The following is a 26,687-nucleotide window of genomic DNA, read 5'->3' on the forward strand; positions in this document are numbered from 1 at the left end:
AATGATAGAAGAGGTACAGAAAGCTATAGCTCTTGGCAAAGTTAAACTTGTCAAATTTATTGCTGAGTTGTCCCCTCAACTCAAGAACATTCTTTATTTATTTCAGAAACTCTGTACATTTTCTTTATTCATTAAAGACATCAAAAATAAAACTGAAGCAATTGAGAAAGAGATCACCGATCTCTCAAATAAGTTGACCCCAGAGCCCAATTCAGTTCAGAATTTCTATACAAAGTTACTACAGCTCATGGCTCAACAATTGGACCTAAGAAATGAAGAACATAAGATCAGGATGGACATAATGACACTTCAGACATTATTCCTTCCTCATCTTTCATCCTATCAAGAACAGATTAACCGAGCCACTAACCTATCTACTACACAAGAGGGAAGCACATTAGATGGCTTAATTTCTTTATTGGTTAATATTCAAGCACATAATTCTTTAATGGACAGTGTAAAGGATGCCCTCTCTGTCACTCTCACCGAAGCACGGACAAAGTACAAATCCATTTTTGACCAGTTCTCACCACCGAATGGTAACTAAATTTTGATGTTTGTCAAAAAGCAAGAGTGATATAGTATTCAAAGCATCAAAGTATAGTACAAAAGGAGTGTAGTATATAGGGGGATTATACCGAGTAGAGTGAGTAGAGTATCCAAGATTAGAGTATACTGAGAAATGAATAGAATAGTAAGCAAAGAACAAGAGTAGCACACAGAACATTGATCACCAAGCATGCAAAATCAGATTTTTGTATAGTATATTGATAATGGGAGTATATCTGGTTATACTATTTCATTGACAAATATATATATTGTCAGTTTAGTCAAATTTTGCAAGTATATAGATTTTTGAGTTATAACTTTGAAAGTAGTTTTTGTCAAACATCTCAACTAATGTCAAAAGGAGAGATTGTTACTACTTACTAAGGTTTCCATTAGTCTTATGTTCAAAGTTATTCTATATACTCTAGTCGGTTACCTCTACCAAAATATTCAGTCGGTATGCACAGTCCAGTCAGTTATAGAAGAAAGTAGTCACAGAGCCCAGTATGCACCAAGCTGTCTACCGAGTATCATTCCATATTTACCGAGCAGCAAAGATGACACACCGAGTAAAACGTGTTACCAGATTCATTGAACCTGGACATACATATGGAAATGTGTTACAAGATCGAGGAACATAGAACCGTTATCACATTGGAAATTGCACTTAAAGATTGTGTATGGTTTCGAGGTCATCTAACCAATGAAATATTTTGCATGGTTATTCATTCGATAAAACATGTTTGTAAGATCGAAGCAATAGATGGATCACCGACATAAGAGATCTATTTATACAACATGGATTGAGATCAGAAAGACACATGTAGTATGATAGAAAGAAAGATATAGAAATATATGAAGCAAGACATGTGAAAGCACTAAGTGTTATGACTGTTACAGAGACACAGAGGTCACTGAGAAGGTTTTCAAAGAATAGTCAAAGAACAGAGTAAACAGAATGGTTTACCGAGTTACTATATGGGTTACTGAGGTACGCTATAAGCAAGGTAATCTTATTTGAGCACATAGAATCTGCTATAACATTTCAGATGTAAAGTTGCAGATATTTGTAGTGATTTTATTGTAATATTTTGAAACTGTAAGAGAAACCTTTAACAGGGTAAAAGACTCTAACTAAGTCTATAAATTGTAAAGCCTCTAACCAGGTGTAGCTTTTAGATTAAGTGTTGTTAAATCTTTTAGCAAGGTAGATCTAACAGATCTTGATACTCCTAACAAAGTAAGCTATCAGAAATAGCTAAACATGTAGCTCTAACTGAGCACCCTTTATTATTGCAGTAGTGAAGTTGTGGGTGCCATCCCCACCGCAATTTTTCTCTCTAACCAAGAGTTTCTGCGTAACCAAAATATAAGTGTTATGGAGTGAATCATGTATGATTGTTATTTATTTGGTTTAGCATTATATTATGTTACTACACTATTCAATTTATGCTTAACAGTAAAGTTATTGTTGAAGAAAATTTTTGAAGTACTGATTCACCCCTTCCCTCTCAATACATTAGCTTTCCATATTGGGCCTAACACTAGGACCCACGACAACTGACAATCGATATCATCGTCCATTGGATGAGCACAGATCAACTACTTAGGGTGGATTTTGGCTCAAATGTGGGAAGTAAACACATTTGTGAGAACTTCACCCCGAATTGAATGTTTTACATTTAATTAACTATAATTAAGTCTATAAAGGTCTATTTCAGGTGGAAGTTGAAAAGGATTAAAAAGACTTCAAAAATAGTCCAGAAAAGTGACTTGAGTCTGGTGACGTGTCCGAAAAATGGCAAAAGTCATGGGACCGATGACAACTAATAATAGATACTATCATCTGTTGGATGAGTACAGATCAATGACTTAGGGTTGATTTCGGCCTGAATGTGGGAAGTAAACACATTTTTGAGAACTTGACCCAGAATTGAACGTTTTACATTTAATTATCTATAATTAAGCTTTATTGCGGGTGAAAGTTGAAAAGGATTAAAAAGACTTCAAAAATAGTCTGGAAAAGTAACTCGTCACTTGAGTCTGGTGACATGTCCACTATCCTCATAATTTAGACTGAAGAAATGAATGTTTTGTCCTTTAGCGGTGAATAGATATTAATAATAATTTATAAAATTACAACAAGATTCTATAAATTTTGTCCTTTAGGTATTACTTTTGTACTTTTCAACGTTTTCAAAATAAGTGACTCATATATTATAATCATATTTCATTTCATGGAAAAACTAGTAAATCAAGGAAGATTAAAAAATGACTACTAGATTGAGGAATGCAAGTTGCAACAGAGTCTGTCTACGCCAATCTAGTGAAATAGAAATTTTGAGTAAAATCTAGAACACCCACATCCCACGTTTTTTACTTTTTTTAATCTCGTGGTTCAATTTAAGGGTTAGAATTTTGAAGCTTGTATCTAGCATTATTTTGAATTATTAACAATAACATCGATGGGGAAATCGGGAAGCAGTAGTTCAACAGGAAGCCAAGTGAAAAAAAAATAGACCTAACCAAACTGGTTAAAACACTAGGTTTCTTTGATGAATATCATGATATTTATGACCCTGCTATCCATGGTGAAAAGAGTATCATAGACATTATATATGCATTGTCTGTTAAGGCGACATATCCAAGCAGGGAAAAATTTATTATTTTTCAACACAATCTTAAAACAAAGAACAAATGAAATCGCGTTGTGGGATGCTGGATTGGGAAGCATGGTGTTACCCGAAGTATTCCCTTGCTCTGAATTTGTCATAGTCTACGTCGAAAATCATGATGAAGATAAAAAGGCAATTGCTAATAAAAATGCAAAAGAGGAAATTATATCCATAAGTGTGGGAGAATTTGCTCACTTGTTGAACCTACGGTTTGAAGCACAAAACTCAAACGTCCACATTGACCTAGGAAAGCTGGCAGAGAATTATGAGTCTCGATCCAAGTCATAGAGATTCATTTATCAGAGCTCTAATAATGCATGGTACTCTGTTGGATCAGAATCATAAGCCTCCTTATGATTGTAACATTTTTATTCCATGGGTTCGAGATACTATTTCCTTGCTAACAGTTTGCCTAAGATTGGAAAATGATAGGGAAGTGGGTGCTAGCCTTCTTGAAATTATTTTTACTATCCATTGTGTAAGTCAACCAGTAATATAATTTTGTTGAGAACGTTGTTCAACCCATGCAAAAACAATTACTAATGATCAAAAAAGGTTCTCGTGAGACATTTAGGTTCTCATCCTACTTGTGCTATCTTCTTCTATCCAAGTATCGTTCAATATTCGAGACCAAAAATCTTCAAATTGTGAACTATAAGATTGATGAGAAGACTCAAAAAAAAACATAGTATCCAATATATGAATGGACACCAAAGGTAAGGATGCATGATAACAAAAAGAACTACAACCATTTTGTAGACTTCCTTTTGGCACCAATGTATAATGAAATTACAAGCACTCCAATGCCTAGATTGCCTGTGTGTTGTAGAGATTGCATTCATCTTGAGAGTCAAATACAATTGGCTGACTGATTCTTCATGGAAGAATACACTGTGTTAAGGTTCTATGGATCAACAATAAAACCCTATAGATTTCCAATATATGTGACAAAGAGGGTATTTGCATTGGAATATGTACGACAATTGGAGAGAATAGATAGGCACTTCTATGGTCAGTAAAAGAAGAGCATATTTCCTTCCTTTCCTTTCACATATGGAGGGTTCACATTTGAGATAAAAGCATTTAATGTGGCAAATGATTTTTTGACAGTTTTTAGCTTTGGTGATGAGGATCGATGGCAGTATGATCCAATCAGTGTAGTTCAAGTAAGGCTTAAGAAAAATGGGAACTCTTCAGCGTTATATCAACATGAAAGTAAACCATTGAAAGAAAATTTTAGAAACATGGACTCTTGGGATGAGATAAAAAAAGAGATGGAGAAAATTATCGTTGACAATAACATTTCAATAGAAGAATTGTCATCATAAATTATGGCATTGCACACATTGAGGACAATAGAGGAGGGAATCCAAAATAGGAGGTCCTACAATTTCTACCAAAAATCTGCTAATCCGTCTAAGAAATCTATTCCCAAAATAATTATGCAAGAATGTAAAGATAATTATTGGACTCAAACCAAAATAAATGATTTTTGGACTATGAGGAAGAATCTCGCTGAACCAAAGACCAATGTAGAATTTGAATCCATCGACGAGGATGTAGAGTTTAGCAAATTATAGAATAGGGAGCATCCCACAACAACATATGACAAGATTGGTGATGAAAATGAGTATGAGGTTGAGCCCACTCCAACAACTACTACAGTCCCTAAAATATTAGGTGGAGTCAATGAGTCCAAGAAAGAAAAATATAGCAAAGGGGCAAACATTGCGGAAAAAATGGGTTTTGAAGGTGGTGGTATAGGGCTCAGAGGAGAAGGCATTTGGTATCCACTTGAGGTACAACGTCCATCAGATTCAAAATCAAAAGCTCTTGTCAAACCAATCATTGGACTTGATTTGTCAGATTCATCATGAAAAGGTACTACTCATTACCCTCAGGGTCCACCTACATTTGTTATAGGTTCAAATCCACAACCACCACCACATCATGGCATTCCCATTGGTGGTGAATCAAGTGCTACTACCACTAGTGGGTAATCTAGGGATAGTATTCCTATTAGTGTTCAGTCAAGTGCCACTATGATTGGTAGGGTTGAAATGGGTACTACTACTAATACTAATTGTCTTGGTGTTTGATAAGTGCAATAACAAAATATCTCTCGCAAGAGGCCACTAGTTGTAGATAATCATACTATTTAAAATCCTATATCAAGTGCCACTACCACTGCCACTACAAAACTATCATTTGAAGCTTTAGAACAAACCCCTCAAAAGACTATAAAAACTACACATACAAGTGAGAGTGGGACAGAATTAGGAATAGTTGTTGGTACTCCTCATAATCCATTAGTTAAAACACAAGCATAGGTGGAACTGGAGCCTCTGCTATTTCACCTTTCAAACATTCAATTGATTCAGAAAGCCCATATTTTCAATTTTGTGATTATTATGAAAATTTTGAACACACAACAAATGCAAATAAAGAAAAAAAGAGAACATTGCATAGGGTTGCCCTGACTGAAGTTTTAGATAAACAACCTGCAAGGAACAAGGTATTTCCAACATATGACCCACACAAAGATATGGAGTTCATGGTTGTTATGCCCCTAAATAAAGATAAAAATCCACTAGATAGTCAGATAGATCCCTCTGAATTTCAAGTTAGCACCGTCCAAATGGATTTTTCCAAAGTACAAAATGTGGACAAAATTAGTTTGTCAAAAGGGACTAATGAAGTGGTCTACACTTCACTGCTAAACGTGGAGAGAGAAAAAAATAAACTAGAGAAACAAATAGAAAAATTACAAGAAGACCTGAAAAATGAAAAAATCAAAGAGGAAAGAAATAGATAACAAGTGCAATAATTTACAGAAAAGTATAAAAAATTTAGGCCCTGCAGTAGAAATTGCAGAGCAGGAAAAGATGGATGCAAAATTGAAGGACCCGAGTGAAAAATTGGCTAAAAATAGTAAAAAAGAAAGAGCCAGTTTTCAAAAATTATACAAAAGTTATGAGTCTGCTACTATTAAAATAAGAAAAATACAAGACCTATGGATCATGAGAAGGAAAAAGAAAAACATTTGGAAGAGCAAGTAGAGGAAGAAAGAAAAAATGTGCACAAATGAAATAAGACCTGCATAATGCAAATGATAAAATTAAAACTTCAGAAGATAGATTGAAAGATAATATGAAGAATAGACCGAAGTATATACAAGAAAACATTTGGGGGCAAATAATGCAGAGGAGTGACAACTTGTGTGAATGGTTTGAATGAAATTCTGAGATTAATTTATATGAAAATCAAAGGGCACATTGAGAAGAGCATACATGTTTATTCAAAAGAGGATATGGCAAAACATATTTCACAAGTAGTCTATAGTGTTGGTCTCAAAATCTGATTACCCTTCAATGCCTTTAATAATATAATCTAAGATGGGTGCCGAGAAGACATCAAGGATAAAAGGATTTTAGAGACAACATATGACAAGGTTTGGTTAGACCTTCTACACTTCGGGCTCTTCCTTAAGCCCAGGCGGGTATACCCTTTGTGAATTAACTTCACATTCTTAAGCAACAAACCCACAGCAAACCAGTCCAGAAAACCAGTGAGTTTATTCACCTTGAAAACACAACTGAAAACAAAGAATGAAACAATATTCAACTTCAGTATATTTGATCAACAAAGCATGCAATAAACAGCTTCGATTAGTACCAGTGCTTTATCCAAGGCTACAGAGTCACTCAAACTCAAATAAAACTCCTGAAATAAAACATCTCTATACTTCCCATCAACTTGGTCTCCATTTATCCCTGTAAATGCCTAGCATCAACAAGAATTTAATCACTTCAAAATAAGCTAAGGTCCTCAAAATTCAAAGTTCATCCTGAAGTATTTACTGGTAGGGTGGTCATGCCTGTTTAATTTCCCTCCTAAAGAGAAAAGCTAGAAACACCCATACTGAGATTGCCTTACAATTCCATTCAAACAGAAAAATCCTAGATTATTCTGAATGAAAGAATAAATACGATTAAGGACAAATTTGAAGACGACACAGAGCTTTACTCAAAACTGATGGTCTGTATATTGATATTCATTTGAAAAAGATTTTACAAAAGTCTGATTCTCCATTAAACTTTGGAAAAGCTCAGATAACATTTCTGCAGCGTTTTCTTACAAAAATTGTGTGATCCCTTTCTCTCTAGTCCTGGTATCCATTTATAACAATATGGATGCACAAAGCTTCAGACTTCTTTGAGGAAAGTTTGTTACAATTACTTCAAAAAATTGAAGAAGTTACAATTTCAATTATGCGCTCTTTTCAGCTTCTTCAGCAGTCTGTTGGACGGGTTATTCAGTTGCAACCTCCTCTGGCTTTTCAGGGACGTTCTCTAACTGCTACGGATCTCGAGTGGAATATTTAATTCCCCACTCACCATACGTCTCCTCGGTCGGCCATACAAAATTAATCACATCACTTTTAACCTTAGTCAACCCTTTCCAAGAATTCCTCAATTTGTTGACTTCTGAGTTAAGAAAACTGTAGTGTGATTTAATTCTCTCTATTTCCTGTATGGTTATAACAAAAAATGAGGTATCATCCAGATCAATAATTCCCTTGACCCTTGCTGACAATTTAGCATTTATCTCATTGAGCCATATTTGCTTATCTTTCAGCTGATCTGGATTGGCAAAAATTCCTGGAAGTAACTCACAAACCTGATCAGTGTATTCCTTTTTAAGCAATTTAACCCTTCTTTCCACATTATCCACCTCTGTCGCCAATTGCAATAAACTCTTAGTGATATCAGAAGTGGATTTGATAATAGGGTTAGCTCTTGCTTCATCACAGGAAACACACATGAACTCCAAATCCTGCTCCCTAGGCCTCCATCTGTCAAAAATGGGTGTCAATATGACTTTGTCTCTTATCAACTCAGTCCATATCTCCATGACTTTTCCTACACTATTGTGAAGGAGTGAAGCATTTATAGTGTCTGCAAAACTGGAGACTGTGGCCTTGATCTTTTCTTCATACTTCCCTGCATAATAGGCCTGAGTTTGCTTAAGACTCTCCAATTCTTGGGGAGTTATCTCTATCATCTGAGAGCTGGAAGGTGCAGGAGATGGTGGGAGCTCAATAATGGGGCTAGTAGGTGGAGGTCTTGCAGGAGAAGAGGTGATCATTAATGTTGAAGATTCACCTTGTTGACGTTGTCCTGCTAATTGGCTCTGTAATCTAGCAATAATACTCTCCTTGCCTCTTATTTCCTCCTTGGCACTGTCATAAGCCTTCAAGACTGTTTCCAATTTGAGCTGGAGAGCCTCTTTTTCTTTAGCATCCTTCTCAGCTACTGCAACACTAAATTTGGTAGTCTCCAACACCGTGCTAGCAGCCTCTACTACCCCTGTATTTTCTACTCTCCTCACCATCAATCCGCCAATGTGACTTGTCCCTGTGGTGTCTTTACCCTTTTTGTCCTCATTTCTCTTAAGGGACCACATGACTAGAGCAGCATTGTCTTTACTGAATGTAACCCCTTCCATGGGTTTGGTTTCTTTCCTCACTGCATCCAGCACCAGAGCATCAGCAATATTCCATTCTGGCAAAATGAGCACTCCAACTTGTGCTACTAAATCTCTCCCCTGTTCAGGAGTGATGGTTTTGAATTCTTCCATCATCTCCTGTTTTATTTCTTCCTCCATCGAGGCTGGATCTTTATTTGGTTGTTCTGCCTTTCTTGTTTCACATCTAGCATTATATTTATCTATATGTTGTTTCCATATAAACTGCATGAATGCTTCAGATGTCACAAAACTATCATCTGCTGGAAAAGCACTAGTGACCTTCTTTATCTCAGGATCCCACTCCTGGCCTTTGAGTTCAGTCGAGGTGATGTCCATTTGTGCTTCAGTGGGTTCTTCTGGCATCCCCTCTTCCACTTCATCATAGGTATACGCAATCTCCCCCAAACTGCCCAACTGAGATAGGTATTCAGTTACTGCTTGTTCATCTCCAATGTGGAGAGGGGATTGGGATGGGGAATATAAGGGTGTATCTGATTGCACCTCCTTCCCCACCCTCTGCTTCTTTGGGCTATCTTGTATGTGAATGACTTCATGTGCTTTCCTCTTCCCTTTAGATGAAGAGGGTTCCCCTCTTGCAGACACCAACACACTGTAACCTGCTTTCTTATGCAGGGTGTAATCACCAGGAGGGATGGCTTTAATAGGATCTAATTTCCCCAAAATCATTCTTGCTTTCTCAGGGTTGTTTTTAATTACAACTTCCCTTTTCTCCTTTATTGTCTGCATCACATCCTCAAAACAAATAATCAAAAATTTTATCTTTTCTTCCAATGGGAAGAAGCTAGACAATGGGTCATAGCTAGCATCAAATTGATGCACAAAATCCAGGGCTTTCCTGTAAGCTACCCATTTTTCCTTCCTCAACTCCTGTTCATCCAAATCAAATTCATTCCTGATGAGGTCTTCAGGAAAGTGGAATTGATGGGGCCTACCTCTGCATGCTACTTTCTTCCGGAATACACCATTGTAGAAGTCCTCCGGATCAGCACATCTTGACACTGCAGTGGACAAATGGTAGGGTTTGAGGAAATCCTCAAAACATTTCCAGCCGCCCTTGGTGATTACAAATTGGTGGCTACTGTAGCTGTAGGGAAAATAGTCCCTTTACCTCGGCCTGTTAACTCTGCCTCTTGCAAGTCACCAATTTGTCTGAGAATCTCAGCTATTCCCACTTTGAGGGGGACCTGGTATGGTAACAAAAATGGGGTGCCTCTGAAACCAAAAACCCTAAACACTGTGGACACTGGATATAAATACATATCACCCCAGTTATGAACAATCTTGACATTCTCTGCGAATTCTTTTGGTCTTAAGAATTCCAGAAGAATCTTGGGGACTCGTGGATTGTCAGAGCAAAGAAGAGTCCTTATCTTGGATGCAAAGTATTTATCAAACTTTAGAAAACTTGCATCCTCTCTATCCCATGACAATACGGTACTCCATAATTGTACCGGCATCTTTTCTCCCTCCTTTTCCTTTACCAGGTCCATTCCACTGGCAAAATAATCTCCACCTTTGAAGAGGAAGAGGTGCATCAGTAGTGAATACCACCCAAATGGCCTATCCACCTTCCCATTCTTTATCCCCATCAGTCCTCCATGGATAGCATCAGCAATATAGGAGGCATAATCAAATGTAATAGCAAGAGAAGGATTCAGAATTTGAACAATCATTAATAGATAATGATTTGGCATATTAGATTCAGCATCCTCTCCTAGAACTTGGCAAAGTGCCCAGTACATCCCTTTTGCCCTTAAGGTAAACATACTTAGTGAAAAGGGCTCTTGTGTATTGGGCCCTACAACTGCTAACCCTCCCACTTTCAGAAAAAGTTCTTTGAGAGGCCCATTCCTGAGATGAGTCCTCTGTGCCCTGTATACCTGAGTTAATTGTGTGAAGTTTATAGGCTCCAAGAAATTGGTAAACTCACTAAGCCCAAACGCTTTTCTCAGCTCTTCTGCATTTATCTCCACGAGGGTTTTTCCATTCACATCCCGGATACACCTGGTAACTGAATCATAATTTAATGCCATTTGGGTTAACAAATCTGTATCCATGAACACCCCTGGGACTACCAATCTCCCAACATCTAATTCCCAAATGTTATTTTGAGGAGCAGGAGAATTCCTCATTCCAAAACCGATTTTGAATAACCCCAACCCAGACAGCCCAACCTGTGGGTCTCTTAACCAATTACCCTTATCATACAATCCTTCTCCAATTCTCAGTCGGGGAGCCCTGGGTACTAATTCTTTGGCCTTAGATGCCTGGTTGGTTGACAGCGTCAACTGCTCTAAGAAGTCATCACACACACTTCTTTCAAGATAATCAACTTTACCAGAAAATTCCCTTTTAGGAGCCATTTGCAATACAACCAGATAAATATTACTTCTGAAACTATTTCTGCTATACGAGAACAGTTTCACGTATCACAACACAAGAACGGCTGCAAAATAAGAAAAAACCTGATGCTTGCTCGAAGAAATTCGCTCTGCAACCAATTCGCCTTCTCTATATTTGTAAAAGATAACTCTGCGTTTGCCTCCTCTGCAAAAATCCTTTTAAGAGGTATCCTTACTTGGTTGTTAGGAAATCAAATGCTTGTACTCTGGGCCTTAACTGTAACATTGATTCCGCATGCTTCGACCGTCCCTTCAAAATCGAATTCATACGAGAATTCATATTTTAGCTCCAACGGGCCGCAGTCTTTCTGCAAGTGTCTCTCTGTGAATTTCATTTTGACGGCTTTGTCCTTAGTCTAAGTCCTGTCTTTTATTGGCTACATAATACCACGCGGCATCCGACCATTGGCTTAGAAAATCCCCTCACATTCTATTTTGATACTGGCTGAATGTCGCCCTTTATACTGTGGCGGGCCCGTGCCTTTCTCTTTTTGCCATGTCATCATCATGACACGTGGACGGCCGATATTCATTCTCGCTATTTCGCAGCCTTAAAGGGTAAGCACTTAACCCTTGCGAAATAGCGCGGGCCGTTGGATTATCTTTCCAGTTAATCACCTTTTAATCCTTCGAACAGGTCCTCAGGAATGGTGGGCCCACTGACACGCCATAGACACCTGGCTCTTGTCACCTTCGAAGATGACCTGTCAACTTTTCATTTGTCAAACATACACTATAGGGACCCACAGCTGCCTTTTAGACCGCGTGTCATCAAGACACATGGATGGTCCAGGTTAACTTTCGCTATTTCGCAGCCTTAAAGTGTGAGCATCTTACCCTTGCGAAATAGCGCGAGCCGTTAGATCTTATCTCGACTTGCTCGGCATTTAAACCCTGTTAGGAGCTCTCAGAGGTGGTGGGCCCACGGACACATCATGGACACCTAACGCCTTGTCCTGCTGACTGTGGCGGCCTATGCCACGTGTTACCTTATAATACGCCAAAAGAAAGCCACGGGGCTCCAGCTATCTCTGACAGCTATGCCTTCCACTTACCCTGTCGTGACACATGGACGGCTGATATTAATCCTCGCTATTTCGCAGCCTTAAAGGGCAAGCACTTAGCCTTTGCGAAATAGCGCCGACCGTCAGATCCTTTCTCAAGTTGATCAGCATTTAAACCCTGTTAGGAGCTTTCAGAAGAGGTAGGCCCACGGACACACCACGGACACCTGGCGCCCTGTCATCTTCGAAGCTGACCTGTCAACTTTTCATTCGCTGGAAGGAGCCACGGGGTCTCAATGAATTGTAAAAGCTATCCCTACCAGGTCGCCTCCACCTGTGAGCTGACTCATCTTTGGGGCCCACTTTGATCCTTAATCTTAAAATGCTGACTGTGGCGGCCTGCGCCACGTGCTGCCCTCTAATACGCCAAAGAAAACCACGTAGAGGGGGCCCCACCTTCTTGACAGCCGCAACCTTCACTTCCTCCGCATGACACATGGACGGCTGATATTAATCCTCGCTATTTCGCAGCCTTAAAGGGCAAGCACTTAGCCTTTGCGAAATAGCGCCAACCATCGGATCTTTCCCCAAGTTGATCAGTGTTTACTGGGCCCGGCACTTTAGAAGGAAATAATAAAAGGTGAAAATTTTTCAAATAATTAACATGACCGCCTAGGGAAATAGCAAGGGGGGAACACTTCTTACGACCCCGCGACCCATGACTTAAGTGAAATAAAGTAACGACGGAATAGAAACCAGGGGATTCAAAACAAAAGATAAAGTGCAAAACTTAGAAAAGCCTTAAACCCTCTAGGTTTAGAATAAAGCTGAAGCATTTGGGGCCACATCTTATACAAATTTTTTCAAAAACCATAGCCAAATATGGTGAAAGAACCCAATTTTTAAAAAACAGCGATAACAGCGGCTCTGACTGGGGATGGTTGATTGCGAGATCAACACAAGAAAACTCAGAAACTCTGGAGAAACAGACCAAAACACAAACCGAAACCAGGAAAACAGGAAAGAAAACAAAATATATACAACAAAGGACCTACTGTGCATGGACATTAAGAGAAATAATACTTCAGGAATTGTCCATGCACTGGAAATTCTTGCATCTCATCATTCATATTCTTCAAGAAATATGAATCCTTACCATTCAAATCACAAATTACAAAAGGGCTGATCCAGAGTGATTCAAATTTCTTATGCTTTCCTTTATCCTACCCTTTTGCATTCCACTGAAGAACCATGTCATCAATTTGAAACTTCCTCAATGATGTCCTTTTATCAAAAAGATACTTTGACTGTAACTGGAGCTTCTGATTTTTCTTATGAGCGGAGGTTCTAAGCTCTTCCACCTCTACAATTTGGATCATCCTGGTCTCCATTGGTTCAGATAGTTCCATGCACTCTTCCTGCAAAAACTTATATACTGGAAGAAAGTTATTTACCGGTAATCTGGCTTGGGTACCATAAACCAACTCAAAAGGTGACATTCCAATGGATTTTTTAACTGTTATTCTATCCGCCCACAGAGCCAATTTCAACTTTTGATCCCAAGACCTTTTGTTTTCTTCTAAGATCTTCTTAATAATAGTTAGCAAGCTTTTGTTGCTAGATTCTGCTTGTCCATTCCCTTGAGGGTGATAAGGTGATGAGTATGACATAAGTATACCATGACTATTGCAAAAGCCAATAAATTCTTCTGATCTAAAACACATAGCATTATCCATTATCAATTTTGTAGGTGTTCCAAATCTAGTCACAATATTATCCATCAAGAAATCAATGACAATTTTGCTAGTAGCTCTTCTTGTGGGAATAGCTTCTATCCATTTAGTAAAATAATTTGTAGCCACTATAATCCATCCATGACCTCTTCCTGACTTCTCAGCAATTTCTCCAATAAAATCGATACCCCATTGGACAAAAGGAGCTTCTACTGAGACTGGATTCAGGGGTAAAGCTCCTCCATACTTGAGCTTAGAAGAAAATCTCTGACATGAATCACATTTTCGAACATATGCATGGGTATCTTTAAACAAAGTAGGCCAATAATACCCAGCCCGTATTATCTTACCAGCTGTAGTCTTAGCAGAGTAATGACCTCCACACACTCCATCATGCATTTCATTCAACATCCGTTTAGCTTGAAATTCATCCAAACACAGCAGCAACTCCCCATCTCTCTGTCTCCAATAAAGATCACCCTGAATGAGGACATATTTCTGGGACTTGAGCTTCAAAGTTCTCTTCTGGTTGTATGTCATTTCTTCTGGCAGCATATGACCTTTTAATACTTGGATTATTTCTGTGTACCATGGTTGCCTCTCAATACTAGTGACCAAAATATCTTCAACTTCAACATTGTGTACTTCTACATTCATGAGATTTGACTCAGTCATGAGCTTGGCCAAACCTAACCCTCTCACCAATTTAGTGATCTTTACCTCCAAATTGAACTCTTGAATTCTATTGATCCATCTACATCTCTTCCCAGTAACCTCAGATTGAGACAGAATATCTTTAACTGCAGCATGTGGAACATAGGCAGTGACATTTGCATTCACCAAAAATGGCCTAAAGACTTTAACAGCTTTAACCAAGGCATAAGCTTGTTTCTCCATGGTTTCATATTTTAATTCTGCCGCTTGCAAAGATTTGCTATAGAAAGCTATGGGATGATCATATCCCTCATTATCCTTTTGCAATAATACTGTAGCCACTGTGTGATATGAAGCAAAAGAAAATAGAGAAAAAGGCTTACCATAATCCGGGGACTTCAACACTGGTGCTTCCTGGATTGCTTTCTTAATCTCATTAAAAGCTTTTGAGGCTTCCTGATCCCAGTGAAACTTGGTGTCCTTCTTGAGCAACTTGACAATAGGCTTTACTATCTCAGCAAAGTTGGCAATGAATCTCCTGACAAAATTCACTTTGCCTAGAAAGGACTGAATTCCTTTCACATTTTTTGGTTCAGACACCTTATTGATTGCTTCAATTCTTTCAGGGTCTATTCTTACTCCTTCCTTGGAAACTATATGTCCCAATAATTTTCCTTCAATGACCGCAAAATGACATTTTTTGGGATTCAGTGATACACCAAATTCCAAGGCTTTATCAAACACCTTCTCTAAATGTCCACAGTGATCATCAGCTCTCTTTGAGAAACAAGTTAAATCATCTTGGTAAACCACCATAATAATGTTAATGAATTCCTTAAAAGCCACATCCATAGCTCTTTGAAAGGTAGCCCCTGCATTTTTCAATCCAAACGGCATTCTCACATACACATAAGTTCCCCATGGAGTAGTAAAAGCTGTTTTAAACTATTCAGACTCCTTTACAAGCACTTGATTGTATCCTGAGAAACCATCCATCATGGACAAAAGATCACAACCTGTCACTCTTTGTAGCATTGCTTCCATGTTTGGAGATGAATAATTATCTTTTAGGGAAGCAACATTCAGATTCCTAAAATCCACACACAATCTGATATCTCCATTCTTTTTTCTCATGGGGACCAAATTAGAAACCCATGAAGAATGTCTGATTGGTTTGATAATCCCCCCTTCTCTCAATTTAGTCAACTCTTGTTGCATTTTTGTTTCTAACAAGGGGTTAATAGGTCTCTGTTTCTGTCTAAAAGGCTTAGCATCTGGAAGTAAGGGAATTTCATGCTGAAAAAGATCTTGTCTATATGCCTTTAGATCTTCATAAGACCAAGCAAAAACATGTTTATACCTTTTCAGTAAACTGATTAGGTTAGTCCTAACATGAGGAGGTAGCTTCTTTCCAATATATACCAACTTGGGGGATGATTCTGTCCCCAAGTTGACCTCCTCTAATTCTTCTAACTTAGTGGTAGATTGCTGGTGTAGATGACTGTCATTATAACTAAACATGCTTTCTAACTCCACCAACCCTTTAGGTATCTCATTGGTTTCCAATTGGACAATATCATTTCCAAACATTGTCTCTCTGCCATCCACTACTTCCACCAATGCATTACAATCAATTTTTTGTCCATCATAATCATCAACACATTGGATGAACCTAAGAATATCATCATCATCAGCAAAAACTTGCCAGTTATATACATTATCAGGGATAGCAGGCCTAGCTTTTATTTCCACAGTGGAGATACCAGTTAGTGTTGCATCGTCATTTTTTAAAGCAACATTAGCTAGGAAATCTGCCATAATATTTTTTGCTCGCTCTATCCAGTTGATAGAAAAGGCATCAAAATATTCAATAATATCCCAAACAGCATGCTTATATTGCTTCAATTTATCATTCTTAGATGCATACTTAGATCTTACCTGAGAGACGACCAGCTCTGAATCACCCATCACTTTCAATAATCGGATTCCATGCTTTTTTGCAACCTCAAGTCCTAATAACAAAGCTTCATACTCTGCAGTATTATTTGTGCATTGGAATGCCAATAAGAATGAATATTTAAAGGTTATACCTGATGGGGATACAAAAAGAACCCCTGCTCCTGACCCTTCTTTGGAACAAGCTCCATCAAAATACATTTGCCACAATCCATACTGCTGTGCTTGTAGTTCAACTACAATTGGGTCAGTGTTCTTCAACTGAGGTGATACTGGCTGAATTCTGAAATTATCTAAATCCACATCAATCATACAGTTAAGCATACTAGGGTCCACATTTTCAACTACCTTAGGAGCTCGTGGCTCCTTGTATAGTTTGACCTTGTTACCACCAACAGGAATAGTAGCATAAGACAAATCCAATTGAACATTTCCCCCCACTGCTGCGGCCCACTGCCTAGAGAGTAACATGCCATAGTGGGGTTTAGTATCTGTGACAATAACATCCATTTTGTAAGTAGCTTCAGGAAATGCAGCTATTTTTACTTCTACATCTTTCATTGTACCTATCACAGGCACTTCTCTGTTATCCATGGCATAACATTTCCCATACACGGTGGTTACTAACAATCCTAATTCTTTCATGACACCATAGGGCATCACATTAGCAGCTGCTCCTGAATCTATCATGCAATTTTTAATTAACCGGTTATTGACTAGCAAAGTAACATAGAAAGGGTCCACCTGAGAAGGCTCCTGAGTGATAGTGGTTCCAACATATACCTCTGGAGTTTGGAACTCTTGATCCTTCCCGATTTTGTCTGAGCCAGTGGGTGATATTGAACCACCATCAGATATACTAGAGAATAGAGACAAAGCTGCATCCTTGTGTTCCTTAATCTTTAGTAACTCCACTAATGGGACAGTGACCTTCATTTGAGTTAAAGCTTGGGCCATATTAAATGTGGAATAATTACACTGTTCAGTATTAGCCTTAACCTTTTCTACTTTGAGTTGGTTACCCTTTTTTACTATTTCCACCTTTTGCACATCACCAGCATTTTTGGCATCTGTGGTTCTAGGGAATTCTTTAACTTGTTCCTCTTTTTCTTGACTAGCTTTAACAGTAGCAGTAACACTGCTTGATACCCCTTTCTTTGTGACCTCTTTTACAAACATGGAACCTGGCTCACCTTGATCAGTATCTCTCTTGGTGCTTCTCAGATTGTAGTTATGTTTAGCTTTGGCGATTGCGGCCTTAGTGAGGTTTCTAACCTCTTCTTCACTAGGCCTCCTAAGATGAACTTCTTCATCTTCAATTGTTACCACATTCAATGTAGGGTGCCAGCCTAAGGCTAACTGCCCTTTTACTGATCTTTCATTATCTAACGCATCACTGCACTCACTTGGCATAGATTCCTCATCACTTTCTATGATAGTTTCAAACATATTAATATCAAGCTCTGCTTCTGGTCTCATGGATTCCTCCAGAGCTTGAGCTACTGCACACTGGTGAGGAGAATGTGGTCCATCACAAGCAATACACCAGGGAGTGTTTTCTATATTATTAACAGTCTTGCCTTTCAAAGGATCTGGTGTGTCTTGGCTTTGGGCAATTTTAGGCTTCTCAACTTGGGGCTTACCATCCTTCCAATTTGTATTGTATGGCATATCATGTAACCTAGGAGGTCTATCTTGCCAATTGTAATGAGGTTTATCATTTTTGTTAACCTTAGTAGTCAAATCTTTCATAGCAGTGACCAGTTTTTCTATTTTATCCTCTTCCTTAGCAACTTTGTTAGGTTGCTGTTTGGTTTCATGCCATAATCTTCCATCTATCCTCCTTCCTAATTTGCCAGATGCCTTTCTATTACTTTCAACATTTATGGCAATTCTAAAGGCATCCCTCAAGTTATGAGGATTTTTATCTCTGAGAATGTAAGCCATCTTAGAATCAAATGCATTATAATAGGTGTTAAGGCACATATTGTCATCTAGCCTCATTACCTGATATAATCTATGCATAGCCTTCTGGAACCTAGCATTAAAATCAGTGACTATTTCATTTTCAGATTTTCTGATATTATTGAACTCATTCAGCATGAAACTCACATTAGTCTTATCACCATACTGTTCTTGAAAGCAATTTTTGAATTCCTCCCATGAACCTATGCTGGCTACTGGAAGACCTCTATACCAATCTCTTGCATCATCAACCAGGGATTGAACAAACAGTTTCATAATTACATCTTCATCAACTATCTCATAATCATTTATCAAATCCCCAAAAGATTTGAGATGTTCCTCAGCATTGACTGCATTGTTCCCGGCAAATTTATGGAGTTTGTCTCTTAACTCAATGGGAACATGATTTGGATATCCTGGGATCCCATCAAAAAACAATTGCTTATATTGTTCTAGATTAATCGGCCTTCTTTGAAAAGGGGAAACAGTATTATTATTCCCCATAATCATCTTAGCCTTTGAGATTGGGGATTGAGATGTTTGGGTGTACTGCTTATTTGAAGGTATGTGGCTTACTGAAGCAATGTTAGTGTGCACTGCTGGTTGGATATTGACCTGAGGGAGAGAAATTTGTTGGGGATTAGGCTTACTAAGATCTTCTGATGGGAATGTGATAGGGGGAGCTTTTAGGTAGTTAATCTTTCTCTTAACTTCCTGATTTGCAGCCTCTAACTCAGCCTTTTCCAACTCCATTTGGAGGTCTTCCTTTTCCTTCCTCATCTTTTCCATCTCTCTCTCATGTGCTAGGATCCTCTGAGAAATCCTTTCTGCAGTTTTAGACTCTACTCCATCATCTACCCATATCTGTTTCCCTTTGTTTAAATTAACTCTAGGGAGTTGGGAATCATTAGGGACTTCTTTACTTGGCTAGGCTACTGACTTAGGAACTGGTTTGATCTTAGGGGTTAAGATTTCCCTGATCACCGGGCCTTCTTGATCACTCTTTTCTTTATCTTTGGCAAGGACTTCAAGATCAGCTATCTGTCTAAGAAGCCTATCTCTCTCCATCATTTTGGCTTTAACTTCCTTTTCCTTATTTGCCTCCTTTTGGGCCCTCAAGGATATTAAATGATGAACCCTTTTATTTAATTCTTCAATTTCTTGAGACATCTTATCCTCATCAGGATAATTTTCTTCAGAATCCGATACATTAATTTGATCTATATCAATCAAACTAATGTTCCCATCTATCGTCCTAGGAACAGAGTGCCTAATAGCATTTGAACTAGTTCTATCTTTTGCGGAAACACTAGCATGTGATAAATCTCGACTTAAAATAGGCATATCATCAATATTTCCAAACAATCCTGAATGAAAACCTAAAATATCCTGATCCGAATCTCTTGAAGATGAATTTGACTTTGCATAGACAGGTCGGTCAGGCATCTTACCAGTATTGTTGTTTTTCTGCACCCATGCAGCATTTGACGGCTCGTGCATCATAGATCTCTTCTGGCCTCTTCGTGATTGCTTGGGCAGACCTTCTTGCAGGGTTTCACGAGGATGTTTCTTCATAAATAATCTTGTATGCTTATTTCCTTGCATCTTATTTGTCTTTATTTTAGAAAGCTTATATCTCACAAGGACTGGTTCAAAAAATAACAGAATCGCCACCCACAAAACTATGGGAAATATAAACGCAAGCTGTCTTACTCACAAACACAACAATACTTTCCAGAAGCTTGGCACAGATTCTGTGTCTATATCTTTGCGATAACTGTCCCCAGCAGAGTCGCTGTTATCGCTGTTTTTTAAAAATTGGGTTCTTTCACCATATTTGGCTATGGTTTTTGAAAAAATTTGTATAAGATGTGGCCCCAAATGCTTCAGCTTTATTCTAAACCTAGAGGGTTTAAGGCTTTTCTAAGTTTTGCGCTTTATCTTTTGTTTTGAATCCCCTGGTTTTCAATTCCGTCGTTACTTTATTTCACTTAAGTCATGGGTCGCGGGGTCGTAAGAAGTGTTCCCCCCTTGCTATTTCCCTAGGCGGTCATGTTAATTATTTGAAAAATTTTCACCTTTTATTATTTCCTTCTAAAGTGCCGGGCCCAGTAAACACTGATCAACTTGGGGAAAGATCCGATGGTTGGCGCTATTTCGCAAAGGCTAAGTGCTTGCCCTTTAAGGCTGCGAAATAGCGAGGATTAATATCAGCCGTCCATGTGTCATGCGGAGGAAGTGAAGGTTGCGGCTGTCAAGAAGGTGGGGCCCCCTCTACGTGGTTTTCTCTGGCGTATTAGAGGGCAGCACGTGGCGTAGGCCGCCACAGTCAGCATTTTAAGATTAAGGATCAAAGTGGGCCCCAAAGATGAGTCAGCTCACAGGTGGAGGCGACCTGGCAGGGATAGCTTTTACAATTCATTGAGACCCCGTGGCTCCTTCCAGCGAATGAAAAGTTGATAGGTCAGCTTCGAAGATGACAGGGCGCCAGGTGTCCGTGGTGTGTCCGTGGGCCTACCTCTTCTGAAAGCTCCTAACAGGGTTTAAATGCTGATCAACTTGAGAAAGGATCTGACGGTCGGCGCTATTTCGCAAAGGCTAAGTGCTTGCCCTTTAAGGCTGCGAAATAGCGAGGATTAATATCAGCCATCCATGTGTCACGACGGGGTAAGTGGAAGGCATAGCTGTCAGAGATAGCTGGAGCCCCGTGGCTTTCTTTTGGCGTATTATAAGGTAACACGTGGCATAGGCCGCCACAGTCAGCAGGACAAGGCGTTAGGTGTCCATGATGTGTCCGTGGGCCCACCACCTCTGAGAGCTCCTAACAGGGTTTAAATGCCGAGCAAGTCGAGATAAGATCTAACGGCTCGCGCTATTTCGCAAGGGTAAGATGCTCACACTTTAAGGCTGCAAAATAGCGAAAGTTAACTTGGACCGTCCATGTGTCTTGATGACACGCGGTCTAAAAGGCAGCTGTGGGTCCCTATAGTGTATGTTTGACAAATGAAAAGTTGACAGGTTAGCTTCGAAGGTGACAAGAGCCAGGTGTCTATGGCGTGTCAGTGGGCCCACCATTCCTGAGGACCTGTTCGAAGGATTAAAAGGTGATTAACTGGAAAGATAATCCAACGGCCCGCGCTATTTTGCAAGGGTTAAGTGCTTACCCTTTAAGGCTGCGAAATAGCGAGAATGAATATCGACCGTCCACGTGTCATGATGATGACATGGCAAAAAGAGAAAGGCACGGGCCCGCCACAGTATAAAGGGCGACATTCAGCCAGTATCAAAATAGAATGTGAGGGGATTTTCTAAGCCAATGGTCGGATGCCGCGTGGTATTATGTAGCCAATAAAAGATAGGACTTAGACTAAGGACAAAGCCGTCAAAATGAAATTCACAGAGAGACACTTGCAGAAAGACTGCGGCCCGTTGAAGCTAAAATATGAATTCTCGTATGAATTCGATTTTGAAGGGACGGTCGAAGCATGCGGAATCAATGTTACAGTTAAGGCCCAGAGTACAAGCATTTGATTTCCTAACAACCAAGTAAGGATACCTCTTAAAAGGATTTTTGCAGAGGAGGCAAACGCAGAGTTATCTTTTACAAATACAGAGAAGGCGAATTGGTTGCAGAGCGAATTTCTTCGAGCAAGCATCAGGTTTTTTCTTATTTTGCAGCCGTTCTTGTGTTGCGATACGTGAAACTGTTCTCGTATAGCAGAAATAGTTTCAGAAGTAATATTTATCTGGTTGTATTGCAAATGGCTCATAAAAGGGAATTTTCTGGTAAAGTTGATTATCTTGGAAGAAGTGTGTGTGATGACTTCTTAGAGCAGTTGACGCTGTCAACCAACCAGGCATCTAAGGCCAAAGAATTAGTACCCAGGGCTCCCCGACTGAGAATTGGAGAAGGATTGTATGATAAGGGTAATTGGTTAAGAGACCCACAGGTTGGGCTGTCTGGGTTGGGGTTATTCAAAATTGGTTTTGGAATGAGGAATTCTCCTGCTCCTCAAAATAACATTTGGGAATTAGATGTTGGGAGATTGGTAGTCCCAGGGGTGTTCATGGATACAGATTTGTTAACCCAAATGGCATTAAATTATGATTCAGTTACCAGGTGTATCCGGGATGTGAATGGAAAAACCCTCGTGGAGATAAATGCAGAAGAGCTGAGAAAAGCGTTTGGGCTTAGTGAGTTTACCAATTTCTTGGAGCCTATAAACTTCACACAATTAACTCAGGTATACAGGGCACAGAGGACTCATCTCAGGAATGGGCCTCTCAAAGAACTTTTTCTGAAAGTGGGAGGGTTAGCAGTTGTAGGGCCCAATACACAAGAGCCCTTTTCACTAAGTATGTTTACCTTAAGGGAAAAAGGGATGTACTGGGCACTTTGCCAAGTTCTAGGAGAGGATGTTGAATCTAATATGCCAAATCATTATCTGTTAATGATTGTTCAAATTCTGAATCCTTCTCTTGCTATTACATTTGATTATGCCTCCTATATTGCTGATGCTATCCATGGAGGACTGATGGGGATAAAGAATGGGAAGGTGGATAGGCCATTTGGGTGGTATTCACTACTGATGCACCTCTTCCTCTTCAAAGGTGGAGATTATTTTGCCAGTGGAATGGACCTGGTAAAGGAAAAGGAGGGAGAAAAGATGCCGGTACGATTATGGAGTACCGTATTGTCATGGGATAGAGAGGATGCAAGTTTTCTAAAGTTTGATAAATACTTTGCATCCAAGATAAGGACTCTTCTTTGCTCTGACAATCCACGAGTCCCCAAGATTCTTCTGGAATTCTTAAGACCAAAAGAATTCGCAGAGAATGTCAAGATTGTTCATAACTGGGGTGATATGTATTTATATCCAGTGTCCACAGTGTTTAGGGTTTTTGGTTTCAGAGGCACCCCATTTTTGTTACCATACCAGGTCCCCCTCAAAGTGGGAATAGCTGAGATTCTCAGACAAATTGGTGACTTGCAAGAGGTAGAGTTAACAGGCCGAGTTAAAGGGACTATTTTCCCTACAGCTACAGTAGCCCACCAATTTGTAATCACCAAGGGCGGCTGGAAATGTTTTGAGGATTTCTTCAAACCCTACCATTTGTCCACTGCAGTGTCAAGATGTGCTGATCCGGAGGACTTCTACAATGGTGTATTCCGGAAGAAATTAGCATGCAGAGGTAGGCCCCATCAATTCCACTTTCCTGAAGACCTCATCAGGAATGAATTTGATTTGGATGAACAGGAGTTGAGGAAGGAAAAATGGGTAGCTTACAGGAAAGCCCTGGATTTTGTGCATCAATTTGATGCTAGCTATGACCCATTGTCTAGCTTCTTCCCATTGGAAGAAAAGATAAAATTTTTGATTATTTGTTTTGAGGATGTGATGCAGACAATAAAGGAGAAAAGGGAAGTTGTAATTAAAAACAACCCTGAGAAAGCAAGAATGATTTTGGGGAAATTAGATCCTATTAAAGCCATCCCTCCTGGTGATTACACCCTGCATAAGAAAGCAGGTTACAGTGTGTTGGTGTCTGCAAGAGGGGAACCCTCTTCATCCAAAGGGAAGAGGAAAGCACATGAAGTCATTCACATACAAGACAGCCCAAAGAAGCAGAGGGTGGGGAAGGAGGTGCAATCAGATACACCCTTATATTCCCCATCCCAATCCCCTCTCCACATTGGAGATGAACAAGCAGCAACTGAATACCTATCTCAGTTGGGCAGTTTGGGGGAGATTGCGTATACCTATGATGAAGTGGAAGAGGGGATGCCAGAAGAACCCACTGAAGCACAAATGGACATCACCTTGACTGAACTCAAAGGCCAGGAGTGGGATCCTGAGATAAAGAAGGCCACTAGTGCTTTTCCAGCAGATGATAGTTTTGTGACATCTGAAGCATTCATGCAGTTTATATGGAAACAACATATAGATAAATATAATGCTAGATGTGAAACAAGAAAGGCAGAACAACCAAATAAAGATCCAGCCTCGATGGAGGAAGAAATAAAACAGGAGATGATGGAAGAATTCAAAACCATCACTCCTGAACAGGGGAGAGATTTAGTAGCACAAGCTGGAGTGCTCATTTTGCCAGAATGGAATATTGCTGATGCTCTGGTGCTGGATGCAGTGAGGAAAGAAACCAAACCCATGGAAGGGGTTACATTCAGTAAAGACAATGCTGCTCTAGTCATGTGGTCCCTTAAGAGAAATGAGGACAAAAAGGGTAAAGACACCACAGGGACAAGTCACATTGGCGGATTGATGGTCAGGAGAGTAGAAAATATAGGGGTAGTAGAGGCTGCTAGCACGGTGTTGGAGACTGCCAAATTTAGTGTTGCAGTAGCTGAGAAGGATGCTAAAGAAAAAGAGGCTCTCCAGCTCAAATTGGAAACAGTCTTGAAGGCTTATGACAGTGCCAAGGAGGAAATAAGAGGCAAGGAGAGTATTATTGCTAGATTGCAGAGCCAATTAGCAGGACAACGTCAACAAGGTGAATCTTCAACATTAATGATCACCTCTTCTCCTGCAAGACCTCCACCTACTAGCCCCATTATTGAGCTCCCACCATCTCTTGCACCTTCCAGCTCTCAGATGATAGAGATAACTCCCCAAGAATTGGAGAGTCTTAAGCAAACTCAGGCCTATTATGCAGGGAAGTATGAAGAAAAGATCAAGGCCACAGTCTCCAGTTTTGCAGACACTATAAATGCTTCACTCCTTCACAATAGTGTAGGAAAAGTCATGGAGATATGGACTGAGTTGATAAGAGACAAAGTCATATTGACACCCATTTTTGACAGATGGAGGCCTAGGGAGCAGGATTTGGAGTTCATGTGTGTTTCCTGTGATGAAGCAAGAGCTAACCCTATTATCAAATCCACTTCTGATATCACTAAGAGTTTATTGCAATTGGCGACAGAGGTGGATAATGTGGAAAGAAGGGTTAAATTGCTTAAAAAGGAATACACTGATCAGGTTTGTGAGTTACTTCCAGGAATTTTTGCCAATCCAGATCAGCTGAAAGATAAGCAAATATGGCTCAATGAGATAAATGCTAAATTGTCAGCAAGGGTCAAGGGAATTATTGATCTGGATGATACCTCATTTTTTGTTATAACCATACAGGAAATAGAGAGAATTAAATCACACTACAGTTTTCTTAACTCAGAAGTCAACAAACTGAGGAATTCTTGGAAAGGGTTGACTAAGGTTAAAAGTGATGTGATTAATTTTGTATGGCCGACCGAGGAGATGTATGGTGAGTGGGGAATTAAATATTCCACTCGAGATCCGGAGCAGTTAGAGAACGTCCTTGAAAAGCCAGAGGAGGTTGCAACTGAATAACCCGTCCAACAGACTGCTGAAGAAGCTGAAAAGAGCGCATAATTGAAATTGTAACTTCTTCAATTTTTTGAAGTAATTGTAACAAACTTTCCTCAAAGAAGTCCGAAGCTTTGTGCATCCATATTGTTATAAATGGATACCAGGACTAGAGAGAAAGGGATCACACAATTTTTGTAAGAAAACGCTGCAGAAATGTTATCTGAGCTTTTCCAAAGTTTAATGGAGAATCAGACTTTTGTAAAATCTTTTTCAAATGAATATCAATATACAGACCATCAGTTTTGAGTAAAGCTCTGTGTCGTCTTCAAATTTGTCCTTAATCGTATTTATTCTTTCATTCAGAATAATCTAGGATTTTTCTGTTTGAATGGAATTGTAAGGCAATCTCAGTATGGGTGTTTCTAGCTTTTCTCTTTAGAAGGGAAATTAAACAGGCATGACCACCCTACCAGTAAATACTTCAGGATGAACTTTGAATTTTGAGGACCTTAGCTTATTTTGAAGTGATTAAATTCTTGTTGATGCTAGGCATTTACAGGGATAAATGGAGACCAAGTTGATGGGAAGTATAGAGATGTTTTATTTCAGGAGTTTTATTTGAGTTTGAGTGACTCTGTAGCCTTGGATAAAGCACTGGTACTAATCGAAGCTGTTTATTGCATGCTTTGTTGATCAAATATACTGAAGTTGAATATTGTTTCATTCTTTGTTTTCAGTTGTTTTTTCAAGGTGAATAAACTCACTGGTTTTCTGGACTAGTTTGTTGTGGGTTTGTTGCTTAAGAATGTGAAGTTAATTCACAAAGGGTATACCCGCCTGGGCTTAAGGAAGAGCC

Source organism: Cryptomeria japonica, chromosome 6, assembly GCF_030272615.1.
Source record: "Cryptomeria japonica chromosome 6, Sugi_1.0, whole genome shotgun sequence".
NCBI lineage: Eukaryota > Viridiplantae > Streptophyta > Pinopsida > Cupressales > Cupressaceae > Cryptomeria > Cryptomeria japonica.